This window comes from Serinus canaria, chromosome W, assembly GCF_022539315.1.
Source record: "Serinus canaria isolate serCan28SL12 chromosome W, serCan2020, whole genome shotgun sequence".
Lineage (NCBI taxonomy): Eukaryota > Metazoa > Chordata > Aves > Passeriformes > Fringillidae > Serinus > Serinus canaria.
Genome location: NC_066342.1, coordinates 192,386 through 211,588, shown reverse-complemented (window position 1 = coordinate 211,588; position 19,203 = coordinate 192,386). Strand labels below are relative to the sequence as shown.

At 43.8% G+C, this 19,203-nt stretch overlaps 1 protein-coding gene across 1 annotated transcript in view; it reads left to right on the top strand.

The window, feature by feature from the left end:
* Positions 1-18,977, top strand: part of LOC127060973 (uncharacterized) — a 959,777-nt gene extending 940,800 nt beyond the window's left edge. The window contains exon 2 of the mRNA XM_050986420.1: positions 18,708-18,977. The gene's annotated coding sequence lies outside the window, so the exon portion shown is untranslated. The remainder of the gene's footprint in view (positions 1-18,707) is intronic.
* Positions 18,978-19,203: the final 226 nt, after the last annotated feature.

Here is a 19,203-nt window from a genome sequence, read left to right as displayed (position 1 = left end):
TGGTCTCATCTGGTTGTTTCTAATTAATGGCCAATCACAGTTCACGTGTCCAGACTGTCTCGGTCAGACACAAGCCTTTGTTATTCATTCCTTTTCTATTCTTAGCTTAGCCTTCTGATGAAATCCTTTCTTCTATTCTTTTAGTATAGTTTTAATATATTATATATCATAAAAAAATAAACCAAGCCTTCTGGAACATGGAGTCAACTTTCTCGTCTCTTCCCTCATCCTAAGACCCCTGTGAAGAATGCAACAGGGGTGGAACACCTTTCCTCCAAGGAAAAGTTAAGAGAATTGGGATTGTTTGGTCTGGAGAAGAAAAGGCTTTGGGGTGACCTAATTGCTGCCTTCCAGTACCTGAAGAGACTCTACAAGAAAGACAGAGAGGGACTAATTACAAGAACATGTAGTGACAGGACAAGAGGGAATGGCTTTAAAATGAGAGTAGGTTGATTAGATATTAGGAAGAAAGTCTTCACTGTAGGGGTGGTAAGGCACTGGCACAGGTTGCCCAAAGAAGCAGTGGATTCCCCATCCTTGGCAGTATTTAAGTCCAGGCTGGGTGGGGCTCTGAGCAACCTGGTCTTGTGAAAGGTGTCCCTGTTCATGGCAGGGGGTTTTGAACTAGATGATCTTTAAGGTCCCTTCTAATCCAAGCCATTCTATGATTCTTGACTCTACGATTTTAAGAAGGAATCTCTGCTTTTTGCTCCAGGTGCTAAAGCATATTCCCCTGCAGCCTGTACTGAGGACCATGGTGGCATGCAGGTTGTCCCCTTGGAGCTCAATGAGGTCCACGCTGGAGCCAATATCCACCTTGCAGCCCATGGAGGACCCCACACTACAGCAGGTGAACATGATCTGAAGGAAGCTGCAGCCTGTGGAGAATAGCCCAGTCAGGAGGAGGTCTTCTGGCAGGACCTGTTACCCTGTGGAGGACCAATGCTGGAGCAGTCTGCTTCTGAGGGACTGTACCCCATGGAAAGGGAACATGCTGGAGCAGTTCTCAATGAACTGCAACCTGTGGGAAGGACAATGCAGCGTCCTGGGTTAAAGTATGGGGTCAGGAACCAATGGTTTGTGGCTACAGGGGCAGTACAAGGGCAGGGCAAAGGGCAATGACATATAGGGGAAGGGCAGATTAACATCGTGCTGCAGAGCACCATGGGAGAAGCCCTTTTCATATCACCCTAAGCAGTGAGGCATTCTCTAAACCTGTGGGAGATTCTTCCAGGGCATTACTCTAGAAGTTCCCCTAATAGACTCAAAGGCCTCCACAGACTGTATCTTGTGAAAACTACCCCATGCTTGCACAGTGTGAGGAGGAAGGAGTGGCCAAGTTGGAGTGTTATGAACAGACTGCAACCCCCATTCCCCATCCCTCTGTACTGCGGTAGAAGATTTTGCAGTGAAGTTGAGCCTTAGAAGAAGGGAGACATGGTGGTGACGTCTTTTTATTTTGTTTTATTTCTCACTATCCTGCTCTGTTATTAGTTGACAATAAATTAAATATGTCTTCCCCCAGGTGAGTCTGTTTTACCCATGACTGTGATTAATGAGTGACCTCCTGTCTTAGGTTGGAAATGGGTGTGTGTATTCTATTCTTATCTGATGGGGCAGTTATCTTCTGTTAATTGGACAGTTTTCATCTCTTCCACAACCCATCCACCCTCAGGGGAGATATTTTCTGCTAATGGGCCATTAAGTCCCACTGCATGACTGATAAAATTGCATCATCCCATTGTGAGATGCTCCACCCAGGGGGAGGAGCCAAGCATTCCTAACTGGATATAATCTGAGATTTGAAGACCACAGGCAGCCTTTTCCCACTGGATTCCCAGATGAGCAGCAGTCTTCTCCACTGGATTCCCAGAGGAAGACCATGCCCATCTACACCACCACTGGATCTTCAGAGGAAACCTCTACCCTTCTACAGGATCACTGCTTCAACAGAACCACATCTTTCACTCCAGGAGGACTGCAGCCACCATTCAATCGGACTGCTACCAACACCCGTACCCACAGGGTGTCAGGTCGTATTCTAGCTCTGTCAATAGGTTTTTTTTCTTTGTACTCTTACATTTGTGGGTTTTTTTTTGTTTTCCTAGCAAAGAACTGTTATTCCTATTCCCATATCTTTGTCTGAGAGCCTTTTAATTTCAAAATCATAATCATTTGGAGGGAGGGGGTTCACATTTTCCATTTCAGGGGAGGCTCCTACCTTCCTTAAGCAGACACCTGTCTTTTCAAACCAAGACCCCTCCCTGTCTTTATCTCAACCCCTGAGCTTTTCCATCATGTTTTGTCCCCCTGTGCTGTTCAGGAGATGGAGTAAGAGAGTGGCTTGGTTGGCACTTGATGGTCAGCCAAGATCACCCCACTATAGAGCAGAAAGGAAACATGAAGGAGAATGGGAGTTTAAAGGGGGCATATGTCTTGTCAACTTTGTCTGTTTATGGCCTACTCTTTCCCAGTGTGTAACGCCAAAGGCTATGAAGCCCAATTTGTTGTTAGTCAGCTTCTGAAGGAAAGAATTAATGTGCAGTGGAGGTGGTAAACTCCTGTGCATGGACATTCCCTTGATGAGTATGTCTCATAGACTCTTCACATTTTTTTACCCATGTAATTAAACAACCTTCCCCATGTGCTGGGTATTGAGGACTGCAAAGGTTATTTCCCCTGTTTTTGCAATACTGTTGAAAATCAAAGTTATGTGGGCCCTCTTCCACAACTGCAGTATTATGGGGCACACGGCATTATACTTGAGGAGAAAACACAATTCTTGGCATGATATACAGCTGATCAGAAAAAGATTTCTGACTTTAAGAAAGAATTATGTTACTATTGCCAGCAAGATGTGAAAAATTTGAGGGGGCCTGCAGATCATACAGGAATGAGATTATGGTGATAACTTAGGCTATCAGAGCCAAGAATTCCCTAAACCTCTGGTTACCAGCACTGTCCAGTGTGACTGCTTACTGATACCTGACTGTGTCTTTGTAGAAGAGCCTCATGGAGAAATGTGTGGACAATGTGTCATGTCTGCAATAGAGAATCAAGTCAAGGAATGCTTCTGAGAAGCTATGAACAAAAAGTATCCCTGTCAAAATATAGCTTATTTTCTAGCAATAGAATGGGCCTCCATTATTTGGGTTTTCCATTTATTTTGCACCGTTCAGACTTTCTTGGTTTTTTTTCTTTGTCCTGTCCCAGTCAGACTGCTTCCTGGCACAACCCATCCTTTTTCTTTAAAGTGACTGGAGTCAGCTATCCCTCTGGGGGCATGAAACAGCTCTCTTTCTTTTAAAGCTCTTTCTTTGAATATAATCAACCCTCAAGGCCTCCTGTTTGGTTCGTGTTTCTAGCTTGTCCAGGACGTTCTTGAAAATGCTTTCAAACACAATTGTTGCAATGTCTTGAATGATGCTTTTAACATGTGGCTTAATAATTTCCAAGCTCCTTTTCCAAAGCAGAATATTTAGAAAAACAGGCTATGGAATATACTTCCAGGGTCTATCCCATACATTGCAGGAACGCCTTGAGAACCAGGGAGACCACTGTCAGCCTGGGCTCTGTTAATTCATGTACAAGATCAGCTCCTCATAGTTCTTTACCACTACCTTTTTGGCATGGTTTCTGAAATTTCATAGATTTCTGGGTCCAGAGATGCAGCTTCACTATCACCTTCATGTCACAGCACAGCTGGTCTTTGTCTGGGCAATTAATTCAAGTATAAACAAGAAACCCAGTCCGGTTCCATGAACTAGTCCCTGGGTGAACAATGATAGGATACATTCAAACCAAAACAGGGACTTCACCCAAACAAATTCGATCCTAAGCTGCAGACATCTCACTGGTCGAGGAGCTGGGCAGTGTTAAGACCAGACCAATCAGCTATCTAAGCCCAGGAAATTCAAATGCCCTATAAAAAGGGCAGTCATATTAAACTCATGGCTATTTGTCTCATGATCTTCAGAGAGTTTGTGTTGTTTGTCTGTCTCCGACCAACAACCACATGTAACACCTTCGCAAAGCAAAACAAGACATGCTTGTTGTGCTTACAGGCACAGTACAGCTTATCATATGTCACCATAACAGCCTCATTGTCATTACTTCTGTTTGGAACACAGCACGATAATGAAAAGATAAAGTTCTCAGCAAGCCAGTGCTCTACAATGTCCATGTAGAGCCAGAGCAAATTAAACTCTCCAGTAATGTCTGCTACAAAGGGAAATTTCTTAACAGCAATCCCAAATTATGTTTGTGTCTATATTTTTATTCAAAACATGGATGAAGGGACTGAGTCTTTCATTAGTAAATTTGCCGATGACACTAAGCTGGGAGCATGTGTTGATCTGTTGGAGGGTAGGAGGGCTCTGCAGAGAGTCCTGGAACAGTTGGATGGATAGGCAGAATCCAATAAGATGAAGTTTATGAAGTCCAAGTGCCAAGTCCTGCATTTTGGCCACAATAACCCCCTGCAGCATTATAGGCTGGGGACAGTGTGGCTAGGCAGTGTCCAGGCAGAAAGGGGCCTGTGGGTACTGTTTGACAGCTGACTGAACATGAGCCAGCAGTGTGCCCTGGTGGCCAAGAAGGCCAACGGTATCCCGGCCTGTATCAGGAATAGTGTGGCCCACAGGACCAGGGAGGTCATTCTTCCCCTATACTTGGCACTTGTGAGGCCACACCTTGAGTGCTGTGTCCAGTTCTGGGCCACTCAGTTTAGGAAGGATGTTAAGATGCTTGAGCATGTCCGGAGGAGGGCAACAAGCTGGGGAGGAGCTTGGAACACAAGCCCTATGAGGAATGACTGAGGGAGCTGGGGTTGTTTAGTCTGGAGAAAAGGAGACTCAGAGGTGACCTTATCACTCTCTACAACTTCCTGAAGAGTGATTGTAGTCAGGTGGGGGTTGGTCTCTTTCTCCAAGCACCAACTGACAGAACCAGAGGACACAGTCTCAAGCTGTGCCAAGGGAAATATAGGTTGGCTATTAGGAAAAAGTTTTTAACAGAAAGAGTGATAATGTACTGGAATGGCCTGCCCGAGGAGGTGGTGGAGTCACCAGCCCTGGATGTGTTTAAAAAAAGACTGGATGTGGTATTCAGTTGTCATGGTTTAGTTGAGGTGTTAGGGCATGAGTTGGACTCAATGATCTTGAATGGCTCTTCCAACCTAGTGGTTCTCTGTGTGATTCTGTGTGTAAAATATCCCCTTGATTGCTTCATGACCATAGTGTATTAAGTGGTACATGAGTATCTGTCCCCTTCTCAAAACTTCAGCTACTATGAAAATTTCATCCATGAACATCTGCTCATAATCTTTCTGAAATTTTTCTGTTGTTCTATATACCCTGATAATTTGAGCAGATGCAGATTCTTTAACTTAAAAACAGCCCACATAAATGGTTTTACAAAATGCTGCTTGAACTGTGTCAATCTTGGTGTTGTGACCACTTCCCTGGGTAGCGTGTTCCAGCACCCAACCACCCTCTGGGTGAAGAACCTTTTCCTAATATCCAAACTAAACCTCCCCTGACACAGCTTCACGCCATTCCCTCGGGTTTTATCACTGGGCACCAGAGAGACGAGATCTGTGCCTGCCCTTCCACTTCCCCTCATGAGGAAGCTGTAGACCGTGATAAGGTCTCCCCTCAGTCTCCTCTAAGCTGAACAAATCAAGTAATCTCAGCCACTCCTCATAAGGCTTACCCTTCAGACCATTCACCATCTTCGTAGCCCTCCTTTGGATGCTCTCCAATAGCTTTATATCATTCTTATATTGTGGCTCCCAAAACTGCACACAGTACTCAAGGTGAGGCCTTGCCAGCACAGAGTAGAGTGGGACAATCACCTCCCTCGACTGGCTGGCAGTGCTGTGCCTGGCACCCCAGGACACGGTTGGCTGTCCTGGCTGCCAGGGCACTGCTGACTCACATTCAGCTTTCCATCAACCAGGACCCCCAGGTCCCTTTCTGCAGTGCTGCTCTCCAGCCTCTCGTTCCCCAGTTTGTCTGTACATGCAGGGTTTCCCTGTCCCAGGTGCAGAATCTGGCACTTTTCTTTGTTAAACTTCATATGGTTGGTGGTTGCACAGTCCTCTGATTTGTCTAGGTCTCTCTGCCTTTGAGGGAGACAACAGCTCCTCCCAGTTTAGTGTCTCTGGCAAATTTACTTGGTATACTTTTGAGTCCTGCATCCAAATGGTTAATGAAGATGTTGAAGAGCACTGTCCCTAAAATGGTCTCCTGCAAACTCCGCTAGTGACCAGACTGATGCAACCCCCATTACCCTTTGTGCCAAGACGGCAAGCCATGCCGTTATGTATTTATCTAGCTGTATGCTGGACATTTTGTCCAGAAGGATATGATGCCTTAAAGAACCTAGAAATGAAGTAACACACTTTCAAGAGAATATTGGTATAGGAGGTAATTAAAAAGTTGGTCTCTATTGGAAGCATCCAAGGGCAGATATGGAAAACTGTCCACAAAATGCCCAACCCCCACAGGGTGAATATGATTTTATACATGCAGCAAATTAGCATAATTGACAAAAATCACCAATTAGGAGCAAGTGGTGATGCAGTTTTCCCTGGTTCACCCATCTCTAAATCCTCCCCCCTCAGATGGAAACTAAACTTTATTTATGAAAATGGGTCTCGAAGAACTGTTTTTTGGCCTTGGTTCCCAGAAAGAACCAAGATAGGATAGGGGGCCTTGTAATGTGTTGTGTTTTTCTGCCTATCAGGGTAGCAAAAAGGTAAGGAAAGCTAGCTACGAAGAATAGGCTACAGATCCACAAATATATGTGTAAAGAATATAGGGAATATATATAAAAGCAAAAAAGGCAAAAATAGTTTGGCATAATTTCGCCCCTTTTTTAGAGACTAACCAGACTCTACCTTGTCTAGTCCCTACTCCATATTTAACCACACCATCATATCATACAGCCAATTATTATGCAAAGAGTAACTACAGATATAAGTAATGTGAACAGTTCCTTTTATCCGGTCCCAGTTCGATAACCATGAAGTGAGTTTACTGAAGGTACATTCAAGGTTCAGTAAGCTCTTTTGAGAGCTACCTGATGTAGAATTTGAATTTGCTTCCAAATTTCAACCAAATCCTTATTAATGCTTTCACTCTGGTCTACATTAGAACAATAACCAGTGTTAATTATTTTGTGGCTAGTAGGAAATTGAGCGCCATTTTGTTTTGTAAAACTATACCAGACAAATAACGGACTTCTTGTGAGGCTGAAATTGCATGTGAAATTTGCTTTTCAATATATTCAATAACCCTTAATATGATCAAATATGATGTTTGGAATTACAGCTCCATGGGCAGAGGCCCAATCTTTACCTACAGGCTGAACTTACCAGGCCTCATTTTCGCATATCTAATACCACCTTGACAAGTTGTTCTTATGAAGAGTTTTTGGATACATTTTGGACTAAAGCCCCATGCAAATTTTGGGACCAAATCTGAATCATGGTCACCAACTGTGCAGATAAAAGGCACAAAAGAACAAATTTAAACCACATTGTCCTGATTTGTATTAGTCTCTGTTTTTCAGTTGTTTCAGGAGCAGAGGTTTTCTTAACTCTGGAGTAGTGAATTCAGGGTTCTCTGCCAGCACCTGTGGTTTCGGTGAGGGTAGTCAGGACTTGGAATGGCCCTTTCCGCTTAGCTTGTAAGGGTCACTGTCTCACCATTTAACATAGACTCAGTCTCCAGGCTGGAACAGATGAGCAGGTGTGTCCAGTCCTATGGGTCTGGATAACAGGACGAATCTCTGGAGCTTCTGCAAAGTGGAACTTAAAGCTATTAAATACTTCTGTAAGTCAATTTCCCCCCTCATATATTAATTTCTTCCATATTATACACAATTTTATATGGCCTGCCATGTAGTATTTCATAAGGACTTATGTTATCTCTCCACATTGGTTGCATGCAGATTCTCAGTAAGGCTCTAGGCAAGGCCTGAACCCATGTCATGGATGTTTCTGACAAATTTTACTAATCTGTGTCTTGAGGGTTCCATTCACACGTTCAGCCTTGCCACTTGTCTGGGGTGTATAGGAAATTTACAGATCCCAAACAATTCCCAATATTTTACTAATTTCCCCAGTTACTGGGGGACCAACCCCAAAGGAACCCCAAACCTTGGAATTATATGATTGAGCAAAGCTCACACCACTTCTCTAGCTATGTTAGTGTGACAGGGGTAAGCTTCAGACCATCCACTAAAGGTTTCAACCAACACCAATATATACCTGTATCCTTCTTTGCATGGTAACTCAGAAAAAATCTATTTGCCAATAATTTCCAGGAAAATCCCCTGCCTCTGTTATTTTTAACACAACTCTTTTGCTCATGTTTGGGTTGTCTCTATAGCAGATTTCACATTTTCTTTTTGTAGATTGTGCAATATCAGTCATGTCCCTTTCTGTTACTACCTTCTTCAGATGTGTTTCAAAAGGTTCTCTGTTCTCCTATGGGCGCCTTCATGTTCTCACTGAGGTGGGACTACCATCTGTTCCCCCTGGTGTGGTAGCCCATACACTTTCTTTGATTTCAATTTTAAGGGACTCAGTTAATTGGTGGTCTTTGTGATCATACTTGTTGGTCTCTCCCCTGATTGTTTCCCATAGACATGGCTCTTTCATCACCATTGTCAAGCTCTAGGACAATCAAAACATCCCATGACATACAGGGCTACCTCAATGCCACTCCTTCCTTGCTTGCCCCTTCTAAAGAGTTTTTAGCCATCCATTGCAGCATTCCAGTTGTCCAAGTCATCCCACCGTATATCTGTGATGGCAGCTATACCACAGTTTTCCAGCTGTACAATGGTTTCTAGCTCCTCCTGTTTGGTGCCCACGTGGTGAGCATTGCTGTAAATGCACTTCAGCTGGATTATTGTCCCTTCCAACTTTTTTGGGGGGAGAGGCCCTAATTAATATGTGACTATTCTCAGGCACTTCCATGGTTTCTAACACATCAATATCCCTTGTGTCTACTGCTTTGTGGATCTCTATCACTTACTCATTGAGATGGCAGACCAAAGGATCTCACTGGCTCACCATTCTTCCTCAAACACTGGTGAACTGCCCCCAGACTTATCTCTAGCAACCCTGTTTTTCTTCTTTTCCCTTTACAGATCTAGTTTAAAGCTCTCTCAATGAGCCCTGCTAACTCCTGTGAAAGACCCTTTTCTCCCTTTGAGACAGGTGTACCTCATCTATCAACAGCAGGCCTGGTGTCATGTGGACTGTCCCATGAAATAGTTTCAGCAGTGTCAGTTGAAGCCAAAGTATAAAAAACTTAGTGGCCTTGGTAAATATTTCTGGGATTTTTTTACTGTGTGATCATTTGAAGAACAGCAACTTGAAAAGAAACAAGCAAACACAGTGATAAAATCTTTGTTTCAATAATATTCTTTTAAAAAAAATATGTGACCAACAAAAGAAAGCCAAGAAGGTAAAAAGTTTAAAACAGAAGGGAACCAACTAGATGTTTACCTGTACTTAAGTGGTTAAACGTTGAGAGAATTGAAGGTTAAGCAAGCATATATGAAAGTTTAAAAAATTGGTACTGAATAGTAAAAGAATATAATTAAACCAGAATATAAATGGATATATGCCAAATAACCCCACTTTGTGCCTGACTTGTATAAATAAAAGAACTCAAAATATTTATACCTTTCTATCTTTTAGAGAAAAACAATTTGTAACCACTAATCAGAACAGGAGTCTTTGTGCGATCTGTAGCTCTAAGAGTAGAGTGGGAAGATGAAATTTGTTCATTTCAGCCCATGCAAGAATGTAAAACCAATGCTACTGTGGCTATAATGAATAACTGCACTTGTAATGCCCCAGTATTCACACAGGTGGATGTGAAAAACTTGTCTAAAGAAAGTATTTAAAGTACAGCACCTGACTCTGAAGCTGGGGGATACCTAAAAAGTATCTTCTGCATGGCCAGACAAGTATACTGACCAGCAAGTCTTTTTTTGTGACTGGCCTTTTTAATCCCTTTGTTCCTTCTTGTAAGAGCCGTAATGAGAGATGTGGGACTCCAGGCAGCTCTTCAAAATGCAATTTATTGTATCCAAGATGATACAGCAGTCCAGGGTCATGGGTGACAGAGCCTGTGCCTACAGCTGTCAGCTCCAGCTACAGACAAGCCTGAAGACCCTTTGGTTTTGGTTACAATGCGTTATATACTTTGCTGAGCATCTTAATGCATAAGAACCAATCTATACCTTAACTTTTACCTATACCCTATCATAGCTACTATAGTGACCATATTAATTTTACTATTCTCCAATCACTAAAAGTTAGTATGTTACAGTTTGAGCTAGAAGTTGTTTTTCAGTTTTCTTGCAGTGGAAAATTCTGAGACCTTTTTGCTACTTGCAACATCCGCAATCTTCTCCAGTAGTATCATTCTGCTTGGTAAAAAGATCTTGTTTGAGGTGGGTTTATCCTTTGCTCTAAGCCATAAAAACCCCTTCTAACTAACATACCCTTTGCCTTCTTAGTGTTGTCATCATATTGCAAAGCTCTCATACCTTCTCAGTGATTTCTTGTGGGCAGCCCCTCACAGCAGACTCCTTCCCAGCCAACAACTCCATCTCTCTTCACAGCACAGCCAACAAACGCCATCTCTCTTCACAACTACCTAACCCACTCTTTTGTAGTATTCGTCTTATTGGACACAGCTGTGGCCTATTAAGGGCAGGCCTGTTCCTAATCTTTGGTGATTAGTACAGCTGCAACTCCTCAGGTGTGAGACTACCTTCTGCACTATCTTTATTTTCTTACATTCTATCCCTCCAGATCTTAGTTGTCCAGCAAGACTTGCTCAGCAATTCTTTTCTTCTATATCAAAACTTGCTTCCATCTCTATTTCATTCTCAGGTTCTACATTCAAAAATCTTTTGCCAAGCATACACATCTGTGAGACTTCCTTGTCAAACTTTCATCCTTCCCAACACCTCTGTTTTTCCACACTTTTTCTTCTGAAACTACTTATATCCCTCTGTTTCCCTACCTTTGGTTTCTCCCCAAAGCATCCTATAAAAATCCCATGCAGTCCTCAAATGTTCTTCCCCTGCAGTCAATAATGTATCCCATACCCCTAGGCAGTGGTCCCTCTCAGTCCAAAAGGTACCTTCCAGTGTTGACTCATCTTGATGGGTTTCAGCCTGAACAATGAGTTTACAGGACTGGATGATCTTAGAGGTCTTTCCCAACCAAAATGATTGTATGATTCTGATTCACCCTGATCAGCCAGAGATGGGACCAGGGTAAGGCCAATGGTGGTGTCTGTGTTTTTGTGAGAGTCGAATGTGTCTATCTGTGTTAATCTGTGTGACTAGCTTTGCATCTATGCATATATTTGTGGTTATAGGTATGTTTTTGTGTGTGCATGTGTCTGTGCCTATTGGGAATACATTATTAATTTTGCTACTGGTTAGGCCTTTGGGGCATGGATCTGTGGCAGCCTTGCCCACTTCTGTCAATGTCAGGCAATCACAGGGGAGTCTGAGAACACATGGGGTATGGTGGAATCAAAAATGATGGCTCCCTGCCATAAAATGGTGGCTGAAAGAAAATGGCAGCCTCTCTGCATGTAGTAGGAGGGGTTACTGGTTCTGACATTTTTCCAGGTAAAATGAAAGGAGTAACTTGCTCTTCTGTCCAATCACAGGGCAGTCTGAGAACACATGGGTTATGACATTTTTTAAAATGCCAGCCTCCAGGGCAAAAAGAGATGGGATAAACTGACCTTGTGACTGGAACAGAGAAGGTCAAGTCGGACATGTGACTGTCATTAAGGGCAGGGCTTCTACAGGTGATCTCTATCACTTCTTGACTTTAACAAAAGTTGTACTTATATTACCGTTATGGGAATCTTTTGGCCTTGACCTAGTGTATTTGTTTTGGTTCAGGGTAAATTTGGGAGAGAACTTTTAAAGGGTTCTTTTAGGAAATCGGATTTTACTACTTTTTTTTTAACTGGTCTGGGAGAAATTACTTCTGTGGAGAAAAGTGGAAAAAAACTGTTTTTTTAAACAAGAAAACTTAAATAATATTAAACAATAAAATTCTTTGTTGTTTTAAAAGAGATGAAAAACTCAGAAAGTCTCTTTTTTAGATTCTAGTTCAGCTCACTCAGTCTCTTATCAGTCTCTCTGGAGCTGGAAATGCCATGGCCAAAGCCCCGGCCCGGTGGCTACTGATGTGAGTTGCTGGTGCTCTTATGGTTGTTCAGTCTGGAGCAGGTGTGAACAGGTCTAAAGAAAGGGGGAAAAAAGGAAAAAAAAGTACAGTCCAGGGAACTTCTTTGCTTCAGCTAGCTAAACTAACTAAAAGCAAAATAAAAAAGAGAGCTTTGTCTCACCGTCTGGTTATTTGCAGACAACGCAGTCTAGGAGCAGGAATGTCTAGGAGTGAGTTCAGTGTTTGAAAACAAACTGCACGCTTTTCTCTCTCTCAATCTTTGGAGCAAGTCTTAAAGGTGCAAAACTTACTATTCAGCATAAACGGAAAAAGACGATTGGGGATATAAGCATTATATAGTCAACTTAGGACATTCTACTCTTTATCTCCATATCGTCAGCTTACTAGTAAAACTAATATATATTCTAACTCTATAAACACATACATCATACCTTCAATATACAGCTATGCACCGACAATGGTAGTAACATTTAGTAAATAGTGATATTTACACGTAGGTCTTACTTAACAATGAGATCTCTTTGAGGTACACATCGTGTTCTTCTATCTCTTTGCATTACTCACTATGTGGAACTTGGTCTCTGAGCAAAGACACCGCTACGAACTGTGGTCTTGTTCACAGGGGTTCCAGGATGAGGGAAGAGACGAGAAAGTTGACTCCATGTATCAGAAGCTTGATTTATTATTCTAAGATAGATAATATATTAAAACTATACTAAAAGAATAGAGGAAAAGATCTCACTACAAGGCTAAGCTAAGAATAGAAAAGGAATGAATAACAAAGGTCTTCTCCCAGACCGAGACCGGCCGGACAGGTGAACTGTGATTGGCTCTTAATTGGAAACAGCCTGACGAGGCCAATCACAGATTCCCCTGTTGCATTCCACAGCAGCAGATAAGAATTGTTTACAGTTTGTTCCTGAGGCCTCTCAGTTTCTCAGGAGGGGAAAAATCCTAAGGAAAGGATTTTTCATAAAACATGTCGGTGACAACGAACGGGTTTGTCTGTACTTGAGACAGAATTGATCTAAGCTGTTTTCTTTAACAAACTTTTGACATGTACTGCTGGGACTTTGTTTCTATTTACTCTATGTAAAGGCTCAGATTGGGCATGGCCCACTCGGTTAGTAGAGTTTCAGGTGTTAACTAGCCAGGTGGCTTTTGCCAGATGTTGTTTTCAGTTTTTGAAAGATCTTTTACTTAACGCTTTCAAAGTGGTTTTTAACAGTGTATTGTACTTCTCTACTTTCTTTGCAGTTGGTGCATGGTAGGGGATACGGTACACCCTCTCAATGCCATGTTCTCTAGCCTAGGTGTTGATAAGGCTGTTCTTGAAATGAGTCTTATTTTCTGACTCAATCTGCTCAGGGGTTTTATGTTTCTACAGGACTTGCTTTTTAAGGCCCGGGATGGTGTTACGGGCAGTAGCATGAGACACAGGGTAGGTTTTAACTATCTAGTGGTGGCTTTTACTATGGTCAGCACGTAGCGCTTGCCTTGGCGTGTCTGGGGCAGTGTCATGTAGTCAATCTGCCAGGCCTCTTCATACTTGTACTTGGACTACTGCTCACTATACTACAGGGGCTTCACTCGCTTGGCTTGTTTGATGGCAGCACACGTTTTACAGTCATGGATAGCCTGAGAAATACTGTTTATGGTTAGATAACAACATCAGTGGTGGCCCTCCAGGCACCCTTCAGGAAAACTGGAGTAATTTCCAGTTATAACTACCATGTCTGTTTTGCTGGGAAACAGCTGGAGATAGTAGGTTGCCTGGAGAAGTTGAGTTCTGTGACTAGATTTGCTAGTTCAGTCATGAGCTCTCAATAAGCTGAGGTGGTTCAAAAGAGCTGCAATCCAATTGTGACTTGGTAAGAAAGCAAGTCCCCAAATATCAGAACTCTTTCTTCATCAACAAGGATGACTATTGCACTACTCAGATCTGGCTTTCCCTCCCTGTGTGTGAACTATCCAGAGAGTGTAATCCTTTTATCACAGGCAGAGGACCTGTGTTAAATACCTAGTGATACTGTCGGTAGAATCTGCACTTATGGATCCTTTGAGGTTGAAGCAATGATTACAGGATATCATTCCTTGAGTCTTCCATTACTCTAGAATCATAAAATAATTTTGCTTGGAAGGGAGAACAGGAAGCCATCTAGTCTGTCTACTCAGAGAAGTATGATCACAGAATCATAGAATAATTTAGGTTAGAAAGAACTGAAAGTCGTCTAGTCAAACCTCCTGCTCAAAGAAGGTCCAATTTGACCAGGTTACTTGGGAACTTGTCCAGATGAATTTTGAGTATCTCCAGAAATGGAGATTCTACCACCAGTCTGGACAATCTCTCAATATTTGGCCAGCCTCATGATGGAAAGGGTTTTTCATTATATATAATAGGAATTTATCATGTTACTACTTTTGCCCATTACCTCTTGTCCTATCACTGTGCACCTTGAAGAAGAGTCTAGCTCTGTCTTCTCTATACCCTCCCATTAGATAGTTGTAGATAGTAATAAGATAACCCCTCCCTTTTGCCTTCTGTTTTTAGGAAAAAAAAAATAGCCAAGAAAAAGTATAGTTCTCCATCTCTTCTTGTATGCCCTAGGCTCCAGCCCCCTCATCATCTCGGTGTTCCTCCGCTGGATTAATTTCAGTATTTTCAATGTCTTCCTCCTCTTAAATGAGGAGCCCCAAAATGCACACTGTACTCCAGATTCAGACTCAAAAGTACCAACTAGAGGGGAGAACAATATTTCTCTCATCCTGTTTGCTAGTCTTGCTAATACAGCCCAGTAGATGGTTGGCCTTCTTTGATGCAAAAGCATACTGCTGACTTAGGTTCCACTTGTTTTCTACTAGTACCCTTAGATGCTTTTATGCAAAGATTTTGTGGCCAGTTGCCCCCTAGTCTGTTGTGTTGAATGGGATTATTCCATGCCAGATGCAGCACCTTGCAGTGGCCTTTGTTGGATTTCATGAGCTTCCTGTCAGGCCATTTCTCTAGCTTGTCACAGTCCCTCTAAATAGCAGCCCTGCAACTGCTTCCCCTGTTGCACAAAGGATTATGATACAGACTTAAATACACAAAGAATTGTTTGCAGGGCCTGTAACTGATTATATACATTTACTCTAGTGGTAAAAAATACCTTTTGGGGGCAGGGGAGAAAGGAGAGAGAAACAGGAAAGGGAAACTTTTCCCCAGTGGCCAGATGAGAAATAAATGGTGGGTATGTCCAAATTAACAACCTGTTCAGTCAGTCAGGGTGAGCTTTTGAAAACATGCTAAAACCATAACTGACTTAAGAATAACAGTCTTGCAGGTAGCTGCAAACACCCACTGTGGGACAGCTGACCCACACTGGCCAAAGGGATATTCCATGCCATATAGCATCATGCTTAGCAATAAAAATGGAGAGGAGACTGGGTTTGGGTAGGGAGACTGTCCTAGGGTGACTGTTATCCCCATCCGTGGGTATGTAATTTATGCTGGATATTATGTTCTGTGCCTTTAAGACTGGCAGAGTGAGAGTTTTGTTTTGGGCCTCTTATCAGCCACTCGGTGGGACATACAGATAGCACCAGTGCATGTTGCGGCTTTTTTGCTTTTTGCCCTGCTTTTTGCTTTCGCTCTTGCTTCTGCTTTGCTTGCTCTTGCTTTTTTCCCCCCCTTCTCATTAGTTACTTTAGCTAAACAGTCCAAATTCCTTTCTGGACTGTTCTCCCCACCCCGTTGGACCTACTGACTGCTCCGGACTGGGATTTAGAACACGGAGAGAGAGTTTACACCTTGTGACTGCAGCAGCTGCCTTAGCGCCGGAGAGACTGATAACAGAGCAAACCCCCAGGAGAGACTTGTCTGAATTTGTCATCTTTCTCAGAGCAGTGGAAGAGTGGTGTCATCCGGTATTGTTCATTGTGTGTGCTGGGAGGTGCTGTGATTGTCAAATAAACAGGTTCTTTCCACCTCTCTCCGAGGGATTATTCCCGAACCGGTTGGGGGAGGGGCCGTGTGGGTTTGCTTTTGGAGAAGCCATTTTGGGGATTCTCTCCCAAATTTGCCCTAAACCAGGACAAATTTTGGCGCCCAGAGCGTGGGGCTCGAGAGAGAGTGGAAAAACCCTGTTTTGAGTGCATTTTGGTTACCATTATTCTGTTTCAGTATAAAGCAGTTAATAGACATGCTTTTTGAATTCATAATGTCTGTTGGGGTGAAGGCTTGCATGCATTTCTGGTCCCTAAGGTTTTTTGAGATCTTAATACCTTCATGGTCCCTTGGTTTATTTTCTTATCCAGAAATAGCTCTTGTATTGTCCCTAATATGTAGCTTTTACAGCAGAGGGGCAGTGACCAGAGTAGCTATCCTGCTGGGCTTGGTGGTAATAGCTTGTAAGAAGTTTATAAACATGCTGGGGTCTGCTCCAGGTGTGAATGGTTCATGGCTATGGTTATGCATCCAGCTTGTTAGAGGAAGAGCAGGGGGTGAGGCTTTTCAGCCTTTGCTTTCCTTCTTCTCCTCTGAATCTGTTGCATCACTATTGGAGAATGTTCAGTTTCCCCTGAATGTTAAAGAGACCATCTTTCTGGTATTCAATCTGGTAAGCTTGCTCTATATAGTCTGCCGCATCTCTAGAATGAGGGCTGAGATTTCTAGATGGGCTGATGAGATCCCTGACTCAGGAATTGACCCAGGTTTGGAAAATCCTAAGTGGTGTGGGAAATGGGAGAATATGGGCCAAATCCTGAAGGAATTCTCTGACCCTATAGTCTGGGACTTTCCCCATGAACAAATTCATAACCCAGCTGAGGTGGGGAAATATCTGAAAGAGAAGTACCAGGATGACCCTAAAGAGAAAAAGATCATTGCAGTGAGCTGGGCCTTGGCATATGCTTATCGCACATTGCTAGATACTGTGGGGCAGCAGACAGAGGCAGGGGGGCAGGGAGACAAAGCAGCCAAGCTAGACAGTGAGCCTAAGCCAGCAGCTAAAGCAATGGCTGTAGCTACCAGCACTAGAAGTGGGAAATGCACAGGCAAGACCAATCGACCAGTGGATGATGATGAGGAGGATGCAGGAGAAGGACCCTCAGCGCCTCCTGATGTAAAATCAGAAGTCAAAGCAGCAGGTGCCAGACCAGAAGCCCATATGGAGTCCTTTTCCCTGAAGGACCTCTGTGGCCTAAGGAAGGATTACACCCGGTGACCCGATGAATCCATAATTAGTTGGTTAGTCCGTCTCTGGGATGCTGCAGGTGAGGCCACAATTCTGGATGGCACTGAAGCCAGGCATTTGGGATCCCTGTCACATGATCCTGTCATCGACCAAGGAATGATGAGGGGGGTTAATCCTCACAGCCTCTGGGCACGGGTCTTGGACAGTGTTGCACAAAGATACCTGTGTGCAGATGATCTTTATATGCAGCAGACTCAGTGGAAGACCATAGAGCAAGGGATCCAACGCTTGAGAGAAATGGCAGTGGCAGAGATTATCTTCTCAGATGACGTAACAACTAGGAACCCAGACTTGGTACCATGCACGTCTGTGATGTGGCGGAAACTTGTACGACTCGGGCCACATGAATATGCTTCTTTCTTAGCCATAATGAAGCGGGATGAGAGGGATGAGACCATGCTGGATATGGCGAAGAAGCTCCGAGCATATGCAGACGCTGTGCATGGCCCGACGCATGCCAGAATCGCAGCGGTGGAAACACGTCTGCAGAAGTTAGAGGATAAGATAGAGGAGAATCACAAGAAGCTCAGGGAGGAGATTAAGGAAGATCCTCTCCAAATCTCAGCAGTACAGATCAGAGGTCTTAGTGCCCAATACAGACGTTTCCCAGATGGAGAGAGAAGGTACACGCCCCGAGCTGAGCTGTGGTTCTTCCTGCGTGATAGTGGAGAGAACATGAGGAGATGGGATGGGAAATCTACTGCTGCTCTGGCACGACGGGTACATGAATTGAAGGAAGGCAGGTCTCAGAGAGGGAGTTCCACCAAGAGGGAAGCAGCTCCAGTTGCCCGTAGCCGAACTGCCAGATACGATGATGATATGTCTGATCACCTTGAAGGAACATCCAAGACATATGCCCAGGGAAGAAAGGATGACCAGGCTTAGAGGGGCCCTGCCTCTAGCCAGGAAGAGGCTAGGGAAAACCGTGTTTTTTGGACTGTGTGGATTCGCTGGCCTGGCACATCTGAACCACAAGAATATAAAGCTTTGGTTGACACTGGTGCGCAGTGCACATTAATCCCATCGAGACATGTGGGGACGGAGTCTGTTTCTATTGCCGGTGTGACAGAGGGATCCCAGGATTTCACCTTGGTGGAAGCAGATGTGAGCCTGTCGGGAAATGAGTGGAAGAAACACCCTATTGTGACTGGCCCGGAGGCCCCATGTATTTTGGGCATAGATTACCTTTGAAGTGGGTATTTCAAGGACCCAAAAGAACTCAGGTGGGCATTTGGGATAGCAGCTGTAGTGACTGAGGGCATCCAGCAATTGAATACTTTGCCTAGACTGTCTGAAAATCCATCTGCAGTAGGACTTCTGAAGGGAGAAGAGCAACAGGTGCCAATTGCCACTTCCACAGTGCATCGACGGCAGTATAGAACCACTCGAGATGCTGTGATCCCCACCCATAAGATGATCCGAGAGCTGGAGAGCCAAGGGGTGGTCAGCAAGACCCACTCACCCTTCAACCGCCCCGTTTGGCCTGTGCGTAAATCTGAAGGGGAATGGAGATTGACTGTGGACTACCGTGCATTGAATGAAGTGAGTCCACCACTGAGCGCTGCCGTGCCGGACATATTAGAGCTCCAGTACGAGCTGGTGTCCAAGGCAGCAAAGTGGTACGCCACTATTGACACTGCCAGTGAACTTTTCTCCATTCCTCGGGCAGCAGAATGCAGGCCTCAGTTTGCTTTCACATGGAGGGGAGTGCAGTACACC